General features: G+C 41.7%; 1 protein-coding gene across 2 annotated transcripts in view; it reads right to left on the minus strand.

Annotated features, from left to right (window-relative positions):
* LOC112923250 (acyl-coenzyme A synthetase ACSM4, mitochondrial) overlaps positions 1 to 18892 on the minus strand; it is a 67272-nt gene that overhangs the window by 28677 nt on the left and 19703 nt on the right. The window contains exon 2 of one of the 2 annotated variants that reach the window (XM_026002984.2): positions 301 to 488. The gene's annotated coding sequence lies outside the window, so the exon portion shown is untranslated. Of the gene's footprint in view, positions 1 to 217; positions 489 to 18892 lie in introns of those variants that run through there. The other variant, XM_072753705.1, reaches the window with a different exon arrangement.

The following is an 18892-nucleotide window of genomic DNA, read 5'->3' on the forward strand; positions in this document are numbered from 1 at the left end:
ATCACAGATTTCTGCTATATTTCTAACAACTTTCATAAAGTAGAACAGTCCATTTTCCTGTCAAAGAGACATTTATCTAGAGTTGGATCAGCAGTTACCCAATTATGGCAAGGTGACATGACTCTTACTGCTGTTCTCTACATTTAAGTAATACACTTTCAGAACTTCTCAATTACTGGAGTCACTACCAAGTTACTGCATGCGTTTTTTTCCTTACCAGAAAATGGTATTGATCCAGAAAGTCCTTCCACTCCTTCACTGGAGTCACTACCAAGTTACTGCATGCGTTTTTTTCCTTACCAGAAAATGGTATTGATCCAGAAAGTCCTTCCACTCCTTCACAAAACTCAGCTCCGTATCTGCCAAAAAACTGGTTCCTTCCTTCTTTTCTTGTGGTGGGATCTATGCTATTATAGTCCCAAGTCTCTGGTGCACAGTTGGAAGGATCATAGTCCCTTGGGAGGAGAGTTGACGTTTCTCTGGACACCCTGTGGTTAAAGCAACAGCAACCTATAAGACAAAGCTGGGAGGGGAAAGAAGAAATGCAGGAGCAACTTCCTCTTACGGTTCAGTGCTAAGCCTCAGCACATTAGTGGACTATTCTTGTCCATGGAGCTGATGATATCAAGATCCATACTGCTCTATAGCCCATTATCAGACCTCTCATGACTTTCAAGGAGCCTGGGATATTGGCATGCTTGACTCTTATGGCATAGCTGGACTCTTATGGCATCATAGCTGGATATAGCTTGGCATCCTAGCAAGGACAGCTAAGGGAATCGTATCTGAAGTTTCAACTCATTGATTAAATTATGAGAAATCCTTCAAACTCATGGCTTTTACTGAGCATTGACTATGTGCTAGTCACTACAAGGTGTCTGTCTTGACATGAACTCATTTGGAAATAATTTTGAGATGATGTTGCTGACTGGTTTGAACACAAACTTTGCCAGTTTGTGTCTTTGTGAATGGCAGTTGCTGGCAACAGGAATTGGGTTTAGTGAAGTCTGTGCTTACATGTTGCTTGCTGCTTATTGATGACAGAGATCAGACCAGTGACATTTTTCACCTTCAGAGTTCATTGGTACCCCACATATATGCAGAAGAGAGTATCTCTCATGGGCTCAGACATCAATAGGTCTCCTTGGTTCTCTAATGAATGAAGTTCCAAGGCTAAGCCCAGTGTGGTTGACTGAAAAAAGGCTCTCCAAAAATATCCATGTCCTAACCTCCAGAAACTGTGAATGTTACCTTATACAGCAAAAAAGGACTTTGCAGACATGATTAAGTTAAGGACCTTGAGATGGGGAGATTATCCTAGCTTATCTGGGTGGGTCTGATGTAATCATAAGAGGAAGATAGCACCTGGCCAATAGCACAGGCTCAACTAATAATAGTGTTCATTAGAAGGTGGCATCCTGCTCCCTTGTGCATTCCATCCCCCTATTCCTTTAGGAAACAATAGAACTTAATACAGGCTTAGCTGGTGTGTGTGTGGGGTGGGGGGGATTGGGTACAGAGAGGTTCCTGGAGGAGATGCAATTTGAATTGGGCTTTAGAAGATGGCAAGACTATGAGTAGGTGGAAAGGAGAGCTAATAGGCATCTCAGATAGGGACTACAACATGGAGAAGGCACAGCTACATATGGATCTTCCTATGATTTGGCTGATCAATATATTCTTTTTTTCCCTCTTTTTTAAATTTAAATTTTAGTTAATATAGAGTGCAATATTGGTTTCTGGAGCAGAATTCCGTATTTCATCCCTTACTTACAACACCCAGTGCTCATCACAAGTGCTATCTCTAATACCCATCATTCATCTAGCCCACCTACCCCCCCCAACTCCCTCCATCAACCCTCAGTTTATTCTTATTGTTTAGGGTCTTTTTTCCGTGTATTTATTCATGAGACACACACACACACACACACACAGAGAGAGAGAGAGAGAGAGAGAGAGAGGGAGAGAGAGGCAGTGATATAAGCAGAGAGAAAAGCAGGCTCCATGCAGGGAGCCTGATGTGGGACTTGATCCCAGGACTCCAGGATCATGCCCTGAGCTGAAGGCAGATGCTCAACCGCTGAGCCACCCAGGCATTCCTGTTTACAGTCTTTTATGGCTTGTTTTCTTCTCTCCTTCTTTTCTTTTCCCCTCTTCCTATAGTTCATCTGTTTTCTTTCTTAGATTCCACATATGAATGAGATCTATTGTATTTATCTTTTTCTGACTGACTTATTTCACCTAGCATAATACACTCTAGCTTCATCCATGTCCTTGCAAATGGCAAGGTTTCATTTTTTCATGGCTGAGTAGTATTTCATCTTCTTTATCTGCATTTTCTTTATTCATTCATCAGTTGGTGAACAGTTAGGCTCTCTCCATAGTTTGGCTCTTGTGGATAATGCTGCTCTAAGCATCTAAGTAAGTGCATGTACCCCTTCAATTGCATGTACCCCTTCAATTTTGTATCTTTATATCCTTTGGGTAAATACCTATTAGTGCAACTGCTGGATCGTAAGGTTCTTCTATTTTTAACTTCTTGAGGAAGCTCCAAAATGTTCTCTGGAGTGGCCACACTGGAGTTTGCATTCCCACCAAGAGTGCAAGAGGTTTCCCCTTTCTCCAAATCCTTGCTAACACCTGTTGTTCCATGTGTTGTTAATTTTACCCATTCTGACAGGTATGATGTGGTGTCTCATCCTGGTTTTGATTTGTATTTTCCTGATGATGAGTGATGTTGCACATCTTTTCATGTGTCTGTCATCCATCTGGATGTCTTCCTTGGAAAATCATCCATGTTTTCTGCTCATTTTTAAACTGGATTGTTTTTTGGGTGTTGAGTTTGGTAAGTTCTTTACAGATTTTCAATAATCCTTTATCGGATATGTCATTTACAAATATCTTCTCCCATTCCATAGGTTGCCTTTTAGTTCTGTTGACTCTTTCCTTCACTGTGCAGAAGATTTTTCTCTTGATGAAGTCCCAATAGTTCTTTTTTGCTTTTGTTTTTGCTTCCGGCAATGTGTCTAATTAGAAGTTGCTGCGGCCAAGGTAAAGGATTTTTCCACCTGTGTTTTCCTCTAGGATTTTGATGGTTTCCTGTCTCATGTTGAGGTCTTCCTCAAATCTTGGCATCAATCATTTTGGCAATAGCCACCATCATTTCCCTTTCCACAATGATTTTAATACAATTTTTAAAAAAGATTTTATTTATTTATTCATGAGAGACACAGAGAGAGAGCGAGGCAGAGACACAGGCAGAGGGAGAAGCAGGGTCCATGCAGGGAGCCTGACGTGGGACTCTATCCCAGGTTTCCAGGATCATGCCCTGGGCTGAAGGCGGCGCTAAACCGCTGAACCACCCAGACTGCCCTTCATACAGTTTTTTAAAAAAGAGATTGAGGGCAGCCTGGGTGGCTCAGCGGTTTAGCGCTGTCTTTGGCCCAGGACTTGATCCTGGAGACCTGAGGTCGAGTCCCACATCAGGCTCCCTGCATGCTTCCCCCTCTGTCTCTCTGTTTCTCATGAATAAATAAATAAATAAAATCTATTTTAAAAAAAGAGATTGAATCCACTCTTTATTCCCCTGAGTAAAATTTTAATAATAATTTTTACTTTAAAATAGTTTTAACTTACAGAAAATTTGCAAATGCAAGGCAGTACAGAGAGTTCCAGGGGGAATGTTTTTTCCCATGGTTAGATTGGGATCACTGGTATTGTGGAAGAAGGTCACAACAGTGAAGTGTCATTCTCATTGTACCTTATCAAGGGTGCATGCTATTTTTTTTTTTAAGATTTTATTTATTTACTCATGAGAGACACAGAAAGAGAGGCAGAGATATAGGCAGAGGGAGAAGCAGGCTCCATGCAGGGAGCCTGATGCAGGACTTGATCCTGGGACTCCAGGACCATGCCCTGGGCCAAAGGCAAGTGCTAAACCACTGAGCCACCCAGGGATCCCCAAGGGTGCATGCTATTAACTTCACTTACCACTGATAATGTTAACCTTGATCACCTGGCTGAGGTAGTGTTTTCCAGGTTTCTACATATGGGCACTGTCATGATAGTCTTATAGTTGAGGAGATAGGCTATTCCCAGAGATTGGTTGCTAGGTATATATCTGCCTCATCTATGAAATGCTTGTTATACAAGCAGGATCTGGGGATGTGAAACAGTACTCAATATTCTCTCCCAAGGATGTAATGAAAAACACAGGGAAATACAATCAAAACCACAATGAGATACCACCTCACACCAGTGAGAATGGGGAAAATTAACAAGGCAGGAAACCACAAACGTTGGAGAGGATGTGGAAAAAGGGGAACAGTCCTGCACTGTTGGCGGGAATGTGAACTGGTGCAGCCACTCTGGAAAACTGTGTGGGAGGTTCCTCAAAGAGTTAAAAATAGATCTGCCCTAGGACCCAACAATTGCACTGCTGGGGATTTACCCCAAAGATACAGATGCAATGAAACGCCGGGACACCTGCACCCCGATGTTTCTAGCAGCAATGTCCACAATAGCCAAGCTGTGGAAGGAGCCTCGGTGTCCATCAAAAGATGAATGGATAAAGAAGATGTGGTCTATGTATACAATGGAATATCACTCGGCCATTAGAAATGACAAATACCCACCATTTGCTTCAACGTGGATGGAACTGGAGGGTATTATGCTGAGTGAAGTAAGTCATTTGGAGAAGGACAAACATTATATGGTCTCCTTCATTTGGGGAATATAAATAATAGTGAAAGGGAATAGAAGGGAAGGGAGAAGAAATGGGTAGGAAATATCAGAAAGGGAGACAGAACATGAAGACTCCTAACTCTGGGAAATGAACTAGGGGTGGTGGAATGGGAGGAGGGCGGGGGATGGGGTGATTGGGTGACGGGCACTGAGGGGGGCACTTGACGGGATGACCACTGGGTGTTAGTCTGTATGTTGGCAAATTGCACACCAATAAAAAATAAATTTATTATTAAAAAAACATTATGAACAACAACAACAAAAAGATGTGGTGTATGTATACAATGGAATATTACTCAGCCATTAGAAACAACAAATACCCACCATTTGCTTCGACGTGGATGGAACTGGAGGGTATTATGCTGAGTGAAATGCGGGGGGTGGGGGTGAATTGATGACAGGCACTGAGGGGGGCACTTGACGGGATGAGCACTGGGTGTTATGCTGTATGTTGGCAAATTGAACACCAATAAAATATACATTTATATATAAAAAAAGAAAAACAACCACTAATTCTTGGACAATAAACTCCTGAATTCCACTTTGCAGATATTTTCTCTCTCCTTAGTGCTTTCATCCAAAATTTGAGGCACAGTCATCCAGCCCATAGTCACTTGGGATTCTCCCCTCCACAAGGGGGCAATATGTATTTTATGCTTTCTTACTTGGTTACACAAGTGTCCTATCAGGGCCTTTAATTTAAGCTAGGAAGGCAAGATAACAACCCACCACAGTTAAATTGCCAGTAGCTGTCTAATGGTTCCTTTAGAAAGGCTAAAATTTCTTCCAGTGATGACAATCGCCAGGGACCTTGTTATGCAAAAGACCTCAGGGACTATATGGACACGCAGTTTGGACCATTAGCTGTGCCTTTAGGGAGCGTACTTCATCCAGGGCAAGTGAGATGGTTATTATAATCCAGCATAGGTTTTAAGGGGGAAATTGCAAATTATATCAGAATAGAGAATCTACACTTAGCCTTTTGGTAAACTGCTTGGAACAGAGGCTGGGAATGTTGAATCACTCCTTATGGTTGTAGAAGCACAACATTCCAGACGTTAGGAGTCTAAAAATCCTCAGAGATCTGTTTTACATGGAAACTGTTCACATGGTAATAACAGCTATCCTTTATATGTTTACAGCACTTTATAATTTTCCTGTTATTTCATATGCTATTATTTCAGGTAATCCTCACAAAAATCCCATGAAGTAGGCTCTACTAGTACTACTTTATAAATGAGGAAACCAAAACTCTGAGTTGCCTCAGGCCATGTATTTTAATGCTTGATTCTTTTTCTTTGTTATTGTCATCAATTGTCAGCACAATGAGTTGGTGCACTTATAACCTGCGACTAATGAATTTTTTGACTAATAAATTTTTAATGTAAGATTATAAACTGAAATATATAATTATATATATTTATACACACACATGTACACACCCTTATGATTATTTAGGACACCTTTATTCCTCAAATATTTACTCATTAATATATTTTGTACCAGACTCTGTGCAGGGTCTTGGGCATACACAACTTACAGATTCACACAGCTCCTAATTATTAGAATAAAAGAAATGAATTGGGATTGTTATTGCCTTTGTCACCCTTGGATGAGATGGCACATACATTAAACCATAGCTGGCCTTGAGCTGCAGTATTTTCTATGCAAAGATACCAGTTAAAGTAAAAAATGGTGTTACCATTTACTTTAAACTCTGGAGCCTTCTGGCCTGAGTGGATAATTGCCCTAGGGAGAGTAATTTCTTCAGGGGTTCCCAAGGGGATGAAAGGAACCTTAGATGCCAGATGTAATGATCAAAACATTGACTCCGTTTCTTTCTCTAGTCCAGTGGGCTGGGCACCAGGTGCAGCCAGAAGAAGAAAGAGCTATTGTTTCCTATGAAGGGAAATGAAAACCAGTATTTAAGAGTTAAGCCAAATTAATGACCTGCATTTCAGGGCCTCAGACAGTGTAGGTTACATTATTACACATATTGCTTCACACTTTACCCTAAATGTTGAAGCAATAGGGAGATTTTTGGCTTGCTGCTTTTCCCCTTTATTCAGATGGATGTTCAGATCATGAGAAATAAGAAGAGAATACCAGCACAATTAAGTGCCTTTGGAGCCATGCCATTATTCCCCCTTACCCCACTGGAATATAAGCTTCATGAAAGAAGGGATTTGGGGCTGTTCTGTTCACTATTCTATCTCTAGCACTTGTATAATGCTTGGCACACAGTAGCTTTCCCAGTATTTGTTGACTGAATTCATATATTTCTACCACAGAAACATTAATGTGGGTAGGCTCTTTTTCGGGAGACTTTTTTTTTGGGGGGGAGACCTTCTTTTTGTCCTTGCTTGGCTCGCATACACATTTTCCTTCCAAGAGAGTGTTTGTGGTCTGAATGTGGCTGTTTTTTGATCTTCCATTTACCAACTGCCTTGTCAGTTTGAATAACTGATTATACTGAAAAAATATTTGAAGAATGTTTTCCACCAATGGACTTGGAGTTTTTAATTTTCTTTTTTTATAATTTTATTTATTTATTTATGATAGTCACACACACAGAGAGAGAGGCAGAGACATAGGCAGAGGGAGAAGCAGGCTCCATGCACTGGGAGCCCGACGTGGGATTCGATCCCAGGTCTCCAGGATCGCGCCCTGGGCCAAAGGCAGGTGCTAAACCGCTGCGCCACCCAGGGATCCCGAGTTTTTAATTTTCAACATACTTATTAGCAACATGCACATACATACACATATACACACATACACACATACATATGCTCTTTGTAGGCATGTATCTTACATAAGAAGAACAAATGAATTGTCCTCCCTAGTAAAACTGGTAATTTATCCTCTCTAGTAAAACTCAGAGAGGATCTAGTTGAGACCAAAACTATGCTATGCTGTATATCAAATATCACCCAAATCTCAGTGGTGTATAGAACAAAGGTTTGCTAATTTTTTGCTCTTACTACTTGCCTATCATGGGTCTTTTGTGACCTGGCTGATGGAACAACCATTATTTGAAGGGTTGCCAGTAGGTGTGGAAAATGAGCAATTATTTGTTCTAGTTAAGAAATGATAGACATCATTCCCATTCATTGGCCAGAACTTGTCACTTGGCCAGAGTGCATATTCTCTCATTACTTGGGGGGTGTGTAGCTGGATAATGACTACCATAGTTGTCCTTTTACCAGAATATGTTAGATTCATTCTATTTCTGGAAGTCTTTCATAATATAATTCAAGAGAACTTTCCTAGAGGAGCAGTACTCTAAAAAAAAAGAAGACTGATCATTTTGTAACCTTAGCAAACTACAATTCACATACAGAAGAGTGGTAACAATCATAGACTTTTTGGAATCAGAGAGAACTGAGTTCAGATTTCAGCTCTGCCACTTAGTGGCTGTGTGGTGTTATGTAAAACACTTAATATCTCCAAATTAGTATTATCATCTCAAAAATACTTAATAGATATGATGAAATTATTCTGAAGATAAAATGAAATTCTGTACAGAAGTGCTGAGCACACAATGTCTGACACATCTTCAGATTCAGTACATGTTAGCTAGCTTGAAAGATGGAATGTCTTGATACTTTTTATTAAAGATTTTATTTATTTATCTATTTGAAATAGAGAGTGAGAGGGAGCATGAGCAGGGGAGGGATGGCAGAGAGAGAGGGAGAGGCAAGCTCCCCACTGAGCAGGGAGTCCAATGGGGGGCTCAATCCCAGGACCCTGGAGCATGACCTGAGTCCAAGGCAGATGCTTAACCATCTGAACCAGCCAGGCACCCCTGGAATGTCTTGATATTTTATGACTTGGTGTCTCTTGGGCTAAGTTTTCTTGGCAGACAATGCTTTTATGTTCTCAAGAGGTCAGGCAATTAAGATTGCTCACATTTCTCTGTGGAGAATGTTCTTTGAAATGATTCTCCAGCTTTCTGTTTAAATATCACTAATTTTCTTTGTTCACTCACACTGTTTGACACATATTATCCTTATTTCAGACTCTCTGAAAGTCTTAATATTTTAAAGTCTGAACTTTGGATATCTATCAGAATCTCCAGGGTGTTTTTTTCAAAGCACCTATGGCTGAATCCCACCTCAGCCCAATTAAATCGGTTTCTTTGAGAGTGGACCCAGTCATTTATGTTTTTAGAAAGCACCTCTAGCGAGTCTAATGAGCAGAGAGGATTGAGAACCACTGCTCCTCATATCCTTGCTCTTGCCCACCTCTCCAGCCTCACCTACTACCACTTTTCTCTCCCTTGCCCACCATGCTCCAGCCGTCCTTTTTGTTCCCGAGTTTTTTATATGTTCACTGAACATATAAAGTTGTTCTACTCAGGGCCTTTGCATTCACTGTTCCCTTAACCTGGAATGCAGCAACTCAAATTTTCATATAACTGATTCTTGTTCATCAGGTATCAACTCACACGTCACATTTTCAGAGTGTCACATGCCTTTATTTTCCTTCCTGGAATTTGAGCTTTTGCTAATTTTTTTTAAAAGATTTTATTTATTAATTCATGAAAGACACAGAGAAAGAGGCTTAGGGAGAAGCAGACTCCACGCTTCTTCCTATGCCCGACGTGAGACTTGATCCCGGGTCTCCAGGATCACACCCTGGGCCAAAGGTGGCTCTAAACTGCTGAGCCACCCAGGCTGCCTGAGCTATTGCTAATTTATTTGCTTGTTCAATGCCTATTTCCTCACTATTATATGAGATCCACGAAGGTAGAGCCTTTATCTAATTTATTCACTATTATATACTCAGGGCTTAGAACAGTATTTGTTCTATGGTACTTACCTAAAGATTTGTTGAATAAATTATTCTTGTCTGCCATTCACTGACATCATTGTATGACGTCATTTTAACAATCATTTCTTATGATATATTCACAAAAACAGTCATTTCCTTATAAGCAAGACTTGCAGCTTCTATATGTCTCATGTCTCTTTACACAATTCATATTGTTTAACAATTTGTTATAGGGAGAAAGGAGAAGAAACACTGGATAAATATCCATTGTTACTGTGATTATCATATACTATGGCCTTTGCCCTATCTAGTTTCCCTTTGCCTCTACTTCTTTTCTCTTATGGGTTACCATTATTCTGAAGGTTTCTTGGGCTGGAAAGCATTGAGGTTTCTTCTCCTTAAACTCCTCTCTCTGGTGATAATTAAGAAGAAGAAAATGTATGGGATTTGAAGTCGGAGATTTGAGTTTGAATTCTGACTCAGCAGCTCATCAGGGAAAACCACTTAACCTCCTTGAGCCTATTAATGAAGTCAGGACACTAACAGCTCATATCTAAAAAAAAAAAAAAAAAAAAAACCTGTAAAAATAAATCGAGAGGGGCACCTGGTTGGCTCAGTGGGTTAAGTGTCTTCTTTTGGCTCATGATCTCAGGTTCTGGGATTGAGCCCAGTGTTGGGCTCCCTGCTTAGCAGGGAATCTGCTTCTCCCTTTTCCTCTGCCCCTCCCCCTGCTCCTTCTCTCTCTCTCTCAAATAAATAGATAAGATCTAGGGGCGCCTGGGTGGTTCAGATGGTTAAGCATCTGCCTTTGGCTCAGGTCATGATCTCCGAGTCCTGGGATGGAGCCCCATGTCAGGCTTCCTGCTGAGTGTGGGGAGTCTACTTCTCCCTCTCCCTCTGCTTCTCCTCCCTGCTTATGCGTGTGTTCTCTTTCTCTCTCAAATGAATAAATAAAATCTTAAAAAAATAGATAAAATCTTTTTAAAAATGAGAAGCTGTAGGTAAAATTACCTTGTATTTTGTGGCAATTGAGCAAATACATTTAAAAAGTATATACCGGGGGGAGGGGCAAGACGGCGGCAGAGCAGGGTCTCCAAATCACCTGTCCTCAACAAATTACCTAGAAAACCATCCAATCATCCTGAAAATCTACGAATTCGGCCTGAGATTTAAAGAGAGACCAGCTGGAACGCTCCAGTGAGAAGAGTTCGCGCTTCTATCAAGGTAGGAAGACGGGGAAAAAGAAATAAAGACACAAAAGGCCTCCAAGGGGGAGGGGCCCCGCGAGGAGCCGGGCTGAGGCCGGGGCGAGTGTCCCCAGGACAGGAGAGCCCCGTCCCGGAGGAGCAGGAGCTGCACCAACCTTCCCGCGGAAAGGGGCTCCCGGGGAATTGGGGCAGGACCCAGGAGGGCGGGGATGCCCTCGGGCTCCCTGGGACTGTAACAGAGGAACTGCGCCCCGGGAGAGTGCGCCGAGCTCCCTAAGGGCTGCAGCGCTCGGCGGGACCCGGAGCAGCTCGGAGGGGCTCGGGCGGCGGCTCCGCGGAGGGGGCTGCGGGGCTCCGGGAGCAGCTCAGAGGCGGCGGCTCGGGCGGAGGTAGAAGCTCCGCGGAGGGGGCGGCGCGGCTCCGGGAACAGCTCGGAGGGGCTCGGGCGGCGGCTCCGCGGAGGGGGCTGCACCGCCGGGAGCGCGAATCCAACAGCGCAGGCCCCGGAGCACAGGGCGCCGGGACACAGCCCAGGATCCCTCCCCCGGGACAGGCAGAGGCCGGGAGGGCCCAGGACAGCGAGGACGCTCCTGCCTGGAGCTGAGCAGATCAGCGGCCCCGCCCGGGAGCCCCCAGGCCCTGCAGACGGAGAGCCCCGGAGCTACTGCGGGAGCTGACCCCAGGGCTCCACAGCTGCCGCCCCGCCACTGTGGCTTCCTCCCGGGGCCTCACAGGGTGAACATCCCCACTGAGCCCTGCACCAGGCAGGGGCAGAGCAGCTCCCCCAAGTGCTAACACCTGAGAATCAGCACAGCAGGCCCCTCCCCCAGAAGACCAAGGAGACGGACCAGTTTCAAGGGAAGACAAGGGACTTAAAGTATACAGAATCGGAAGATACTCCCCCCGTGTTTTTTTTGTTTTTTGTTTTTTGTTTTTTTTGGTGCTTTTCTTTCTTTCTTTCTTTCTTCTTGATTTCTGATTGCTTCCCCCACCCCACCCCCCCTTTTTTTTCTTTTTTCTCCTTTCTTTCTTTTTCTTTCTTTTTCTTCTCTTTCCCCCCCTTTTTTTCTTCTTTCTCTTTTTTCTTTTTCCCTTTTCTTTCCTTCTCTCTCTTTTTCTCCTTTTCCCAATACAACTTGTTTTTGGCCACTCTGCACTGAGCAAAATGACTAGAAGGAAAACCGCACCTCAAAAAAAAGAATCAGAAACAGCCCTCTCCCACAGAGTTACAAAATATGGATTACAATTCAATGTCAGAAAGCCAATTCAGAAGCACTATTTTACAGCTACTGGTGGCTCTAGAAAAAAGCATAAAGGACTCAAGAGACTTCATGACTGCAGAATTTAGATCCAATCAGGCAGAAATTAAAAATCAATTAAATGAGATGCAATCCAAGCTAGAAGTCCTAACGACGAGGCTTGACGAGGTGGAAGAACGAGTGAGTGACATAGAAGACAAGTTGATGGCAAAGAGGGAAACTGAGGAAAAAAGAGACAGGCAATTAAAAGACCATGAGGATAGATTAAGGGTAATAAATGACAGCCTGAGGAAGAAAAACCTACGTTTAATTGGGGTTCCCGAGGGCGCCGAAAGGGCCAGAGGGCCAGAATATGTATTTGAACAAATCCTAGCTGAAAACTTTCCTAATCTGGGAAGGGAAACAGGCATTCAGATCCAGGAAATAGAGAGATCCCCCCCTAAAATCAACAAAAACCGTTCAACACCTCGACATTTAATAGTGAAGCTTGCAAATTCCAAAGATAAAGAGAAGATCCTTAAAACAGCAAGAGAAAAAAAGTCCCTGACTTTTATGGGGAGGAATATTAGGGTAACAGCAGACCTCTCCACAGAGACCTGGCAGGCCAGAAAGGGCTGGCAGGATATATTCAGGGTCCTAAATGAAAAGAACATGCAACCAAGAATACTTTATCCAGTAAGGCTTTCATTCAAAATGGAAGGAGAGATAAAGAGCTTCCAAGACAGGCAGGAACTGAAAGAATATGTAACCTCCAAACCAGCTCTGCAAGAAATTTTAAGGGGGACTCTTAAAATTCCCCTTTAAGAAGAAGTTCAGTGGAACAATCCAGAAAAACAAGGACTGAATAGATATGTTGACACTAAACTCATATTTATCAATAGTAACTCTGAACGTGAACGGGCTTAATGACCCCATCAAAAGGCACAGGGTTTCAGACTGGATAAAAAAGCAGGACCCATCTATTTGCTGTCTATAAGAGACTCATTTTAGACAGAAGGACACCTACAACCTGAAAATAAGAGGTTGGAGAACCATTTACCATTTGAATGGTCCTCAAAAGAAAGCAGGGGTAGCCATCCTTATATCAGATAAACTAAAATTTACCCCGAAGACTATAGTGAGAGATGAAGAGGGACACTATCTCATACTCAAAGGATCTATCCAACAAGAGGACTTAACAATCCTCAATATATATGCCCCGAATGTGGGAGCTGCCAAATATTTAAACCAATTAATAACCAAACTGAAGAAATACTTACATAATAATACACTTATACTTGGTGACTTCAATCTAGCTCTCTCTATACTAGATAGGTCTTCTAAGCACAACATCTCCAAAGAAACGAGAGCTTTAAATGATACACTGGACCAGATGGATTTCACAGATATCTACAGAACTTTACATCCAAACTCAACTGAATACACATTCTTCTCGAGTGCACATGGAACTTTCTCCAGAATAGACCACATACTGGGTCACAAATCGGGTCTGAACCGATACCAAAAGATCGGGATAGTCCCCTGTATATTCTCAGACCATAATGCCTTGAAATTAGAACTTAATCACAACAAGAAGTTTGGAAGGACCACAAACACGTGGAGGTTAAGGACCATCCTGCTAAAAGATGAAAAGGTCAACCAGGAAATTAAGGAAGAATTAAAAAGATTCATGGAAACTAATGAGAATGAAGATACAACCGTTCAAAATCTTTGGGATGCAGCAAAAGCAGTCCTGAGGGGGAAATACATCGCAATACAAGCATCCATTCAAAAACTGGAAAGATCTCAAATTCAAAAGCTCACCTTACACATAAAGGAACTAGAGAAAAAGCAACAAATAGACCCCACCCCCAGCAGAAGAAGACAGTTAATTAAAATTCGAGCAGAACTCAATGATATCGAGACCAAAAGAACTGTGGAACAGATCAACAGAACCAGGAGTTGGTTCTTTGAAAGAATTAATAAGATAGATAAACCATTAGCCAACCTTATTAAAAAGAAGAGAGAGAAGACTCAAATTAATAAAATCATGAATGAGAAAGGAGAGATCACTACCAACACCAAGGAAATACAAAAGATTTTAAAAACATATTATGAACAGCTGTACGCCAATAAATTAGGCAATCTAGAAGAAATGGACGCATTCCTGGAAAGCCACAAACTACCAAAACTGGAGCAGGAAGAAATAGAAAACCTGAACAGGCCAATAACCAGGGAGGAAATTGAAGCAGTCATCAAAAACCTCCCGAGACACAAGAGTCCAGGGCCAGATGGCTTCCCAGGGGAATTCTATCAAACGTTTAAAGAAGAAATCATACCTATTCTACTAAAGCTGTTTGGAAAGATAGAAAGAAATGGACTACTTCCAAATTCGTTCTATGAGGCCAGCATCACCTTAATTCCGAAACCAGACAAAGACCCCACCAAAAAGGAGAATTACAGACCAATATCCCTGATGAACATGGATGCAAAAATTCTCAACAAGATACTAGCCAATAGGATCCAGCAACACATTAAGAAAATTATTCACCATGACCAAGTAGGATTTATCTCCGGGACACAAGGCTGGTTCAACACTCGTAAAACAATCAATGTGATTCATCATATCAGCAAGAGAAAAACCAAGAACCATATGATCCTCTCATTAGATGCAGAGAAAGCATTTGACAAAATACAGCATCCATTCCTGATCAAAACCCTTCAGAGTGTTGGGATAGAGGGAACTTTTCTCAACATCTTAAAAGCCATTTACGAAAAGCCCACAGCAAATATCATTCTCAATGGGGAAGCACTGGGAGCCTTTCCCCTAAGATCAGGAACAAGACAGGGATGTCCACTCTCACCACTGCTGTTCAACATAGTTCTGGAAGTCCTCGCCTCAGCAATCAGACAACAAAAAGACATTAAAGGCATTCAAATTGGCAAAGAAGAAGTCAAACTCTCCCTCTTCGCCGATGACATGATACTCTACATAGAAAACCCAAAAGCCTCCACCCCAAGATTGCTAGAACTCATACAGCAATTTGGTAGCGTGGCAGGATACAAAGTCAATGCCCAGAAATCAATGGCATTTCTATACACTAACAATGAGACTGAAGAAAGAGAAATTAAGGAGTCAATCCCATTTACAATTGCACCCAAAAGCATAAGATACCTAGGAATAAACCTAACCAAAGAGGTAAAAGATCTATACCCTAAAAACTATAGAACACTTCTGAAAGAAATTGAGGAAGACACAAAGAGATGGAGAAATATTCCATGCTCATGGATTGGCAGAATTAATATTGTGAAAATGTCAATGTTACCCAGGGCAATTTACACGTTTAATGCAATCCCTATCAAAATACCATGGACTTTCTTCAGAGAGTTAGAACAAATTATTTTAAGATTTGTGTGGAATCAGAAAAGACCCCGAATAGCCAGGGGAATTTTATAAAAGAAAACCGTAGCTGGGGGCATCACAATGCCAGATTTCAGGTTGTACTACAAAGCTGTGGCCATCAAGACAGTGTGGTACTGGCACAAAAACAGACACATAGATCAATGGAACAGAATAGAGAACCCAGAAGTGGACCCTGAAATGTATGGTCATCTAATATTCGATAAAGGAGGAAAGACTATCCATTGGAAGAAAGACAGTCTCTTCAATAAATGGTGCTGGGAAAATTGGACATCCACATGCAGAGGAATGAAACTGGACCACTCTCTTTCACCATACACAAAGATAAACTCAAAATGGATGAGAGATCTAAATGTGAGACAAGAGTCCATCAAAATCATAGAAGAGAACACAAGCAACACCCTCTTTGAGCTCGGCCACAGTAACTTCTTGCAAGATACATCCACAAAGGCAAAAGAAACAAAAGCAAAAATGAACTATTGGGACTTCATCAAGATAAGAAGCTCTTGCACAGCAAAGGATACAGTCAACAAAACTAAAAGACAACCTACAGAATGGGAGAAGATATTTGCAAATGACATATCAGATAAAGGGCTAGTTTCCAGAATCTATAAAGAACTTATTAAACTCAACACCAAAGAAACAAACAATCCAATCATGAAATGGGCAAAAGACATGAAGAGAAATCTCACAGAGGAAGACATGGACATGGCCAACATGCACATGAGAAAATGCTCTGCATCACTTGCCATCAGGGAAATACAAATCAAAACCACAATGAGATACCACCTCACCGCAGTGAGAATGGGGAAAATTAACAAGACAGGAAACAACAAATGTTGGAGAGGATGCGGAGAAAAGGGAACCCTCTTACACTGTTGGTGGGAATGTGAACTGGTGCAGCCACTCTGGAAAACTGTGTGGAGGTTCCTCAAAGAGTTAAAAATAGACCTGCCCTACGACCCAGCAATTGCACTGTTGGGGATTTACCCCAAAGATTCAGATGCAATGAAACGTCGGGACACCTGCACCCCGATGTTTCTAGCAGCAATGGCCACAATAGCCAAACTGTGGAAGGAGCCTCGGTGTCCATCGAAAGATGAATGGATAAAGAAGATGTGGTTTATGTATACAATGGAATATTACTCAGCAATTAGAAACGACAAATACCCACCATTTGCTTCAACGTGGATGGAACTGGAGGGTATTATGCTGAGTGAAATAAGTCAATCGGAGAAGGACAAACAGTGTATGTTCTCATTCATTTGGGGAATATGAATAATAGTGAAAGGGAATATAAAGGAAGGGAAAAGAAATGTTGGGAAATATCAGGAAGGGAGACAGAACATAAAGACTCCTAACTCGGGGAAACGAGTTAGGGGTGGTGGAAGGGGAGGAGGGCGGGTGTTGGAGGGGAATGGGTGACGGGCACTGAGGTGGACACTTGACGGGATGAGCACTGGGTGTTTTTCTGTATGTTGGTAAATTGAATTGAACACCAATAAAAATTAATTAAAAAAAATAAAAATAAAAAGTATATACCACTCAAATGCCACTTAGATTTGCCATTTTCTTTCTGTTCCTCTTGCTATTGTATAAGAATGGGAAAAGGGACCTCCTTCTCAGTCTCCCTACGTCCATCCTTCCCTCCTCTGGGCCATAAATATACTCTAGCCAAGCCTCTTACTGGGGCAACCATGTTCATTGTATTTCTGCCCTTCTTGGGAACCTGGTAGCTCCTTTGCCTGCCATTACCAGACTCCTCTGTTTCTCAATTCCCTTAAAGTGTCATTCTTGCTTCCTCATGGTTCCCAGTATATGATCACTGCACTGACTTAGAAATGACTGAGGCTTTTTGAAACAAATCACCTGAATAAATGAATGGTTGGGATTCTGATGAAATAATGAAATAATGTCACTGTTTTTATACAGGTAGTTCTGTAAGAATCTCCCCCTTAGTAAAGCAAGTGCAGATACTCTTTGCCTTCTACTTCATCTCACTCAGGCTCAACTTTCTTATCTCTAAAATGAGGCTAATCACAATGCACATAGGAGTTGTGCAGAGTGAGTAACAAAATATACCTGAAACATTTGTGAAAACATCCTTACAGTTTCAGAGCCTGGTAGTCACCTCCTTCTTTCCCTTTGTACCTGCCACATTACCTAGGTGGTCATAAATACCTGTTTACCAAAGAGAACATTCAGCTGTCTTAGATCTTGCCCTTTGCTTCTGAGGGTGGAAATTGTGTTTCGAGTGAGGAGTAAGTTTGTCCACTCTTAGCCTGGCCATTTAGAAGTTATCTAACCTTATATAGCCTTAGTTATAACTTATTATAACTTAGAAGTTAAGGTATAAGCTGTCCAAGGCCACACTACTAAATTAGGATCACACTGGTGAAGTCTTCAGTCTTCTGAAGCTAAATTCTGATCATCCTACTCTTCTAAAATATTGTATAAAAATGTATGCATTTTATTTTCATGTTTTAGGAAGCTGTTCATGCTCTCTCATTGCACAGTTTTCTCTTGGATTAGTTGGTGTTGAAGGAAGTAGAGGTGGAAGACACCATAGGGTTCCAGATCCTTTAGCTTACAGAAGAGAAGGAAATAATAATCTATTTACCTCAAGAGGTTGTGAAATCAAAGGAAAAAGTCACCTGCTCCCACATTTCAATTGCAGTTAAGAGTTACTGACTTTCCTGAGACAGACATTTCTAGGCAGATCAGACTTTCTCTGTATTGATATACAAGTTGAAGGAAGTCTTTATTGTAAGATTAAAAACAAAAAGCAGGAGAAATAGAGCAGGATCTAAGATTATAAAAGCTTTTACAACATGCTAGACAAGAGAACCAGTGGGAACAAGTCCATTCATGAAGCTACATTAAGAAACCCCAGATATATTACCATGATTGAGTTGAGGCACTAGGAGAGACATATATGGAAAGACGGATTATACTTTGGCTTCTAGGAGCATCCACCAGCCACCATTAGAAATACTAATTTGGGGAATCCAGTTTGAACATTGCCTAGCTTAATGGTTTTCAAAGTATGTTTTGAGGATCTTTATTTTTTTAAAAAAAGATTTTATTTATTTATTCATGAGAGACACAGAGAGAGGCAGAGACATAGGCAGAGGGAGAAGCAGGCTCCCTGTGGGGAGCCTGATGTGGTACTCAACCCCAGGACCCTGGGATCACATGCTGAGCTGAAGGCAGATGCTCAACCACTGAGTCACCCAGGTGTCCCTATTTTGGGGATCTTTAGAATCAGAATCACTTTGGCATACTTTAACTTGTTGCCTTATTTGCATTATTTCTCTCATTATTTACATATACACACATACATATATGTGTGTGTATGTATAAGCACACACATTTCTTTCTAAACCATTTGAAAGTAAGTTGCCTTACTAATGTGAAGAGACATTAATCTCTTCACATTTAAAGCCATCTGGAGGGTATTATGCTGAGTGAAATAAGTCAATCGGAGAAGGACAAACATTATATGGTCT

This window comes from Vulpes vulpes, chromosome 3 (assembly GCF_048418805.1).
Source record: "Vulpes vulpes isolate BD-2025 chromosome 3, VulVul3, whole genome shotgun sequence".
Classification (NCBI taxonomy): domain Eukaryota; kingdom Metazoa; phylum Chordata; class Mammalia; order Carnivora; family Canidae; genus Vulpes; species Vulpes vulpes.